Genomic DNA, 7,500 nt, shown 5'->3' with positions numbered 1-7,500 from the left:
GACTTGGCCCGGCTTTTCTTCCATTTGTCCCCCACTTGGGCTGGTTCACTCCTGGGTATCTTTTGGTCATTCCCGGGGGCCCCGGAGCTCGCGCAGCTCGCTGCGGGACTTCTGGAACTCCATCCTGGGTAGGATTTTTAATCAATTTCGGACCTTTTTCCAACTTTTTCTCAAATTGTCCCCCACTTTGGCTGGTTCACTCCTGGGTATCTTTTGGTCATTCCCGGGGGTCCCGGAGCTCGCGCAGCTCGCTGCGGGGCTTCTGGAACTCCATCCTGGGTAGGATTTTTAAACAATTTCGGACCTTTTTCCAACTTTTTCTCAAATTGTCCCCCACTTTTGATGGTTCACTTCTGGGTGCCTTTTGGTCATTCCCGGTGTTCCTGCGGCTCGCGCAGCTCGCTGCGGGGCTTCTGGAACTCCATCCTGGGTAGGATTTTTAATCAATTTCGGACCTTTTTCCAACTTTTTCTCAAATTGTCCCCCACTTTCGCTGGTTCACTTCTGGGTGCCTTTTGGTCATTCCCGGTGTTCCTGCGGCTCGTGCAGCTCGCTGCGGGACTTCTGGAACTCCATCCTGGGTAGGATTTTTAAACAATTTCGGACCTTTTTCCAACTTTTTCCTCAAATTGTCCCCCACTTTCGCTGGTTCACTCCTGGGTATCTTTTGGTCATTCCCGGGGGTCCCGGAGCTCGCGCAGCTCGCTGCGGGGCTTCTGGAACTCCATCCTGGGTAGGATTTTTAAACAATTTCGGACCTTTTTCCAACTTTTTCTCAAATTGTCCCCCACTTTTGATGGTTCACTTCTGGGTGCCTTTTGGTCATTCCCGGTGTTCCTGCGGCTCGCGCAGCTCGCTGCGGGGCTTCTGGAACTCCATCCTGGGTAGGATTTTTAATCAATTTCGGACCTTTTTCCAACTTTTTCTCAAATTGTCCCCCACTTTCGCTGGTTCACTTCTGGGTGCCTTTTGGTCATTCCCGGTGTTCCTGCGGCTCGTGCAGCTCGCTGCGGGACTTCTGGAACTCCATCCTGGGTAGGATTTTTAAACAATTTCGGACCTTTTTCCAACTTTTTCTCAAATTGTCCCCCACTTTCGCTGGTTCACTTCTGGGTGCCTTTTGGTCATTCCCGGTGTTCCCGCGGCTCGTGCAGCTCGCTGCGGGACTTCTGGAACTCCATCCTGGGTAGGATTTTTAATCAATTTCGGACCTTTTTCCAACTTTTTCTCAAATTGTCCCCCACTTTTGATGGTTCACTTCTGGGTGCCTTTTGGTCATTCCCGGTGTTCCTGCGGCTCGTGCAGCTCGCTGCGGGACTTCTGGAACTCCATCCTGGGTAGGATTTTTAATCAATTTCGGACCTTTTTCCAACTTTTTCTCAAATTGTCCCCCACTTTTGATGGTTCACTTCTGGGTGCCTTTTGGTCATTCCCGGTGTTCCTGCGGCTCGCGCAGCTCGCTGCGGGGCTTCTGGAACTCCATCCTGGGTAGGATTTTTAATCAATTTCGGACCTTTTTCCAACTTTTTCTCAAATTGTCCCCCACTTTTGATGGTTCACTTCTGGGTGCCTTTTGGTCATTCCCGGTGTTCCTGCGGCTCGCGCAGCTCGCTGCGGGGCTTCTGGAACTCCATCCTGGGTAGGATTTTTAATCAATTTCGGACCTTTTTCCAACTTTTTCTCAAATTGTCCCCCACTTTTGATGGTTCACTTCTGGGTGCCTTTTGGTCATTCCCGGTGTTCCTGCGGCTCGTGCAGCTCGCTGCGGGACTCGTGGAACTCCATCCTGGGTAGGATTTTTAAACAATTTGGTACTTTTTCCTCCTTTTCCTCCATTTTTCCCCCACTTTCGCTGGTTCACTTCTGGGTGCCTTTTGGTCATTCCCGGTGTTCCTGCGGCTCGTGCAGCTCGCTGCGGGACTCGTGGAACTCCATCCTGGGTAGGATTTTTAAACAATTTGGTACTTTTTCCTCCTTTTCCTCCATTTTTCCCCCACTTTCGCTGGTTCACTTCTGGGTGCCTTTTGGTCATTCCCGGTGTTCCTGCGGCTCGTGCAGCTCGCTGCGGGGCTTCTGGAACTCCATCCTGGGTAGGATTTTTAAACAATTTGGTACTTTTTCCTCCTTTTCCTCCATTTTTCCCCCACTTTCGCTGGTTCACTTCTGGGTGCCTTTTGGTCATTCCCGGTGTTCCTGCGGCTCGTGCAGCTCGCTGCGGGACTTGTGGAACTCCATCCTGGGTAGGATTTTTAAACAATTTGGTACTTTTTCCTCCTTTTCCTCCATTTTTCCCCCACTTTCGCTGGTTCACTTCTGGGTGCCTTTTGGTCATTCCCGGTGTTCCTGCGGCTCGTGCAGCTCGCTGCGGGACTTGTGGAACTCCATCCTGGGTAGGATTTTTAAACAATTTGGTACTTTTTCCTCCTTTTCCTCCATTTTCCCCCCACTTTCGCTGGTTCGCTTCTGGGTGCCTTTTGGTCATTCCCGGTGTTCCTGCGGCTCGTGCAGCTCGCTGCGGGACTTGTGGAACTCTACCCTGGGTGGGATCATATGATTTTCAACCCATTTTGGACCTTTTTCCCGACTTTCCCTCCATTTCCCTCCCACTTTCGATGGTCCACTCCTGGGTGTCTTTTGGTCATTCCCGGGACCCGGGAAGCCTCGGGCCTGCGGCGGGACTTGTGGATCTCCATGCTGGGCATGATTTTATGAGTTTTCTGGACTTTCTCTTCCCCGGGACCCGGGAGGCACGCGGCTGGACGTTATGCCCCCTAAAATCCCTCCCTTTGCTCGTAAGGCCAATTTTCCTCCGGATTTACTCTCTATAGACCCCAAGGAAAAAAATACCCGACCGGCGTCCATTTTTGACATCGGTCTCCAATCTAGGGCACGCGGGCCGAAAGCGGTACGCCGGTTCCGAAATCTGGCCCCCGCATTTTTTGGGTATTTTTTGAAAAAAATGGCATTTTTGGGACCGGGGGGACTTGCTGGACTCAGTCCCGGGTGCGGATTTTGAAAACGTTGAGGACTTTTGGATTTTCCCCCAGCTTTTCTCCCCCACTTGCAGTTTGACTTTGCGGGGTGCGTTACGGCTGTGCCGGGCGTCCCTGGACTCGGGTGGCCAGCTGCGGGGCTGGTGGGGGACTGATTTTTGAACACTTTGAGGACTTTTGGCTACTATGCCAGCTTTTCTCCCCCACTTGCAGTGTGACTTTGCGGGCCTTGTTACGGAGGTGCCGGGCTTCCCTGGACTCGGGTGGCCAGCTGCGGGACTCGTGGGACTGATTTTGGAACACTTTGAGGACATTCAACTTCTTTCCCAGCTTTTTTCCCCTCCACTTCCAGTTTGACTTTGCGGGGTGCGTTATGGACGTGCTGGGCATCCCGGAACTCGGGCGGCCGGCTGCGGGACATTTTGCCCTCCTCCAAACCCCAGCCCTCTTTGTTTATCATGCCTATTTTCTGCTGGACACACACCCTCTCTTTTGAGCTGCCTCTTTTTTTAAATTTGGATATGATTTATTGATGAATGGATTTGTTTTCCCCTTTTTAAATGATGGTTGATGTCTACCTTTTTAATACTTGCTTCTGGCTGCAGCCGAGACTTACAGTGTGATGCATCCAACCCCAACCCTGGTTTTTGTTTCCCTTAAAAACTTGGGGAAATGGACAGCTTTTTGGGGGGGCACTTCCAGCAAATGGAGGGACCTATTTGGAATTCCCCACCCGGGTGGAGATCCACGGCGAGCCGGCCTTCCTAAAGGGACAGCAACATGGACACTCTGCCATCATTGCAGCTTCTTTTTTTTTTTTGGGGCACTCTGTCATATTTCCAGCTTTTTTTCGTGCTGACTTCCAGCAAATAGAGGGACCTGTTTTGAATTCCCTACCCGGGTGTAGATCCACGGCAAGCCGGCCTTCTTAAAGGGACAGGCACCCCCCTGTCCCTTGACACCTGCTTCCCTCCTCGGCGTCACCGAAATCCCACAAAATGACTCAAAATAGGGCCCCAAATGACATCACTCGGTCCGGTTCTTTGGGTCTCACTCGGGGGCTTCTTTGACTCTGGAAGGCATGGTGAACCAAAAGTAGACACTTGGAAAAAATCCCCACTTTACAAGTTGACACTTTGAAAAAAAAATCCCGACTATATAAGTTGACACTTGGAAAAAATCCCCACTTTATAAGTTGACACTTGGAAAAAATCCCGACTTTATAAGTTGACACTTAGAAAAAATCCCGACTTTATAAGTTGACACTTAGAAAAAATCCCCACTTTATTTTGGAAAGGTTGGTACACCAAAAGTGGACACTTAGAAAAAATCCCCACTTTATTTTGGAAAGGTTGGTACACCAAAAGTGGACACTTAGAAAAAATCCCCACTTTGACTTTCGCAGGTCTATTACACTAAAAGTTGACACTCTGTCATATTTCCAGCTTTTTTTTGTGCTGACTTCCAGCAGATAGAGGGACCTATTTTGAATTCCCTACCCTGGTGCAGAACCACGGCAAGCCGGCCTTCCTAAAGGCACAGGCACATGGACACTCTGCCATAAGTGCAGCTTTTTCTTCTAAGGGTGCAGCGGCGGCGGAAGTCCACCGGAGGGCTCCAAATCCCTGCTTTCCTTTTTAGGCTTAAAGTGGCTTTTCCCTCCTTAAAAACTTGGGGAAATGGACAGCTTTTTGGGGGGGCACTTCCAGCAAATAGAGGGACCTATTTGGAATTCCCCACCCGGGTGGAGATCCACGGCAAGCCGGCCTTCTTAAAGGGACAGGCACATGGACACTCTGCCATCATTGCAGCTTCTTCTTTTTTTTTTTCCCCTGTCATATTTCCAGCTTTTTTGTGCTGACTTCCAGCAAATAGAGGGGCCTGTTTTGAATTCCCTACCCGGGTGTAGATCCACGGCAAGCCGGCCTTCTTAAAGGGACAGGCACCCCCCTGTCCCTTGACACCTGCTTCCCTCCTCGGCGTCACCGAAATCCCACAAAATGACTGAAAATAGGACCCCAAATGACATCACTCGGTCCGGTTTTTTGGGTCTCACTCGGGGGCTTCTTTGACTCTGGAAGGCATGGTGAACCAAAAGTGGACACTTGGAAAAAAAAATCCCCACTTTACAGGTTGACACTTGGAAAAAAATCCCCACTTTATAAATTGACACTTGGAAAAAATCCCGACTATATAAGTTGACACTTAGAAAAAATCCCGACTATATAAGTTGACACTTAGAAAAAATCCCCACTTTATTTTGGAAGTGTTGGTACACCAAAAGTTGACACTTAGAAAAAATCCCGACTTTATTTTGGAAGGGTTGGTACACCAAAAGTTGACACTTAGAAAAAATCCCGACTTTATTTTGGAAGGGTTGGTACACCAAAAGTTGACACTTAGAAAAAATCCCAACTTTTACACTTAGAAAAAATCCAGCTTTTTGTTGCTGACTTCCATCAAATAGAGGGACTTTTTCCATGTTTCTTAACCGGGTGTCGATCCAAGGCAGGTGGGCCTTCTGGAAGCGACACCCTCCTTGACACTTAGAAAAAATCCAGCTTTTTGTTGCTGACTTCCATCAAATAGAGGGACTTTTTTCATTTTTCTTAACCGGGTGGTGATCCAAGGCAGGTGGGCCTTCTGGAAGCGACACCCTCCTTGACACTTAGAAAAATTCCAGCTTTTTGTTGCTGACTTCCATTAACTAGAGGGACTTTTTTCATTTTTCTTAACCGGGTGGTGATCCAAGGCGGGTGGGCCTTCTGGAAGCGACACCCTCCTTGACACTTAGAAAAAATCCAGCTTTTTGTTGCTGACTTCCATCAAATAGAGGGACTTTTTCCATGTTTCTTAACCGGGTGTCGATCCAAGGCAGGTGGGCCTTCTGGAAGCGACCCTCTCCTTCACACTTAGAAAAAATCCAGCTTTTTGTTGCTGACTTCCATTAAATTGAGGGACTTTTTTCATTTTTCTTAACCGGGTGTCGATCCAAGGCGGGTGGGCCTTCTGGAAGCGACACCCTCCTTGACACTCTGTCATATTTTCAGCTTTTTTGTGCTGACTTCCATTAAATAGAGGGACTTTTTCCATGTTTCTTAACCGGGTGTCGATCCAAGGCAGGTGGGCCTTCTGGAAGCGACCCTCTCCTTCACACTTAGAAAAAATCCAGCTTTTTGTTGCTGACTTCCATTAAATAGAGGGACTTTTTTCATTTTTCTTAACCGGGTGTCGATCCAAGGCAGGTGGGCCTTCTGGAAGCGACACCCTCCTTGACACTTAGAAAAAATCCAGCTTTTTGTTGCTGACTTCCATTAAATAGAGGGACTTTTTTCATGTTTCTTAACCGGGTGTCGATCCAAGGCGGGTGGGCCTTCTGGAAGCGACACCCTCCTTGACACTTAGAAAAAATCCAGCTTTTTGTTGCTGACTTCCATTAACTAGAGGGACTTTTTTCATTTTTCTTAACCGGGTGGTGATCCAAGGCAGGTGGGCCTTCTGGAAGCGACACCCTCCTTGACACTTAGAAAAATTCCAGCTTTTTGTTGCTGACTTCCATTAACTAGAGGGACTTTTTTCATTTTTCTTAACCGGGTGGTGATCCAAGGCGGGTGGGCCTTCTGGAAGCGACACCCTCCTCGACACTTAGAAAAAATCCAGCTTTTTGTTGCTGACTTCCATCACATAGAGGGACTTTTTCCATGTTTCTTAACCGGGTGTCGATCCAAGGCAGGTGGGCCTTCTGGAAGCGACCCTCTCCTTGACACTTAGAAAAAATCCAGCTTTTTGTTGCTGACGTCCATCACATAGAGGGACTTTTTCCATGTTTCTTAACCGGGTGTCGATCCAAGGCAGGTGGGCCTTCTGGAAGCGACACCCTCCTTGACACTTGGAAAAAATCCAGCTTTTTGTTGCTGACTTCCATCAAATAGAGGGACCTATTTGGAATTCCCCACCCGGGTGGAGATCCACGGCAAGCCGGCTTTCCTAAAGGGACAGGCACATGGACACTATTCGCAGCTTCTTTTTTTTTTGGCACTGACTTCCAGCTAAGGGTGCAGCGGCGGCGGAAGTCCACCGGAGGGCTCCAAATCCCCGCTTTCCTTTTTAGGCTTAAAGTTGCCTTTCCCTCTTTAGAGCCTTGGGCAAATGTACAGCTATATTTTGTGCTGACTTCCAGCAAAAAGAGGGACATATTTTGAAATCCCCACCCGGGGGGGAGATCCACGGCAAGCCGGCCTTCTTAAAGGGACAGGCACCCCCCTCCCGGAACACCTGCTTCGCTCCTCGGCGTCACCGAAATCCCACAAAATGACTCAAAATAGGGCCCCAAATGACATCACTCGGCCCGGTTGTTTAGGTCTCACTCTGGGGCTTCTATGACCCTGGAGGGCATGGTACAGCAAAAGTGGACACTTTGAAAAAAATCCCGACTTTTAAAAGTTGACACTTAGAAAAAATCCCGACTTTTAAAAGTTGACACTTAGAAAAAATCCCGACTTTTAAA

This window comes from Nerophis ophidion, unplaced genomic scaffold (assembly GCF_033978795.1).
Source record: "Nerophis ophidion isolate RoL-2023_Sa unplaced genomic scaffold, RoL_Noph_v1.0 HiC_scaffold_57, whole genome shotgun sequence".
NCBI classification, from domain to species: domain Eukaryota; kingdom Metazoa; phylum Chordata; class Actinopteri; order Syngnathiformes; family Syngnathidae; genus Nerophis; species Nerophis ophidion.
This window is presented reverse-complemented; position numbering follows the sequence as displayed.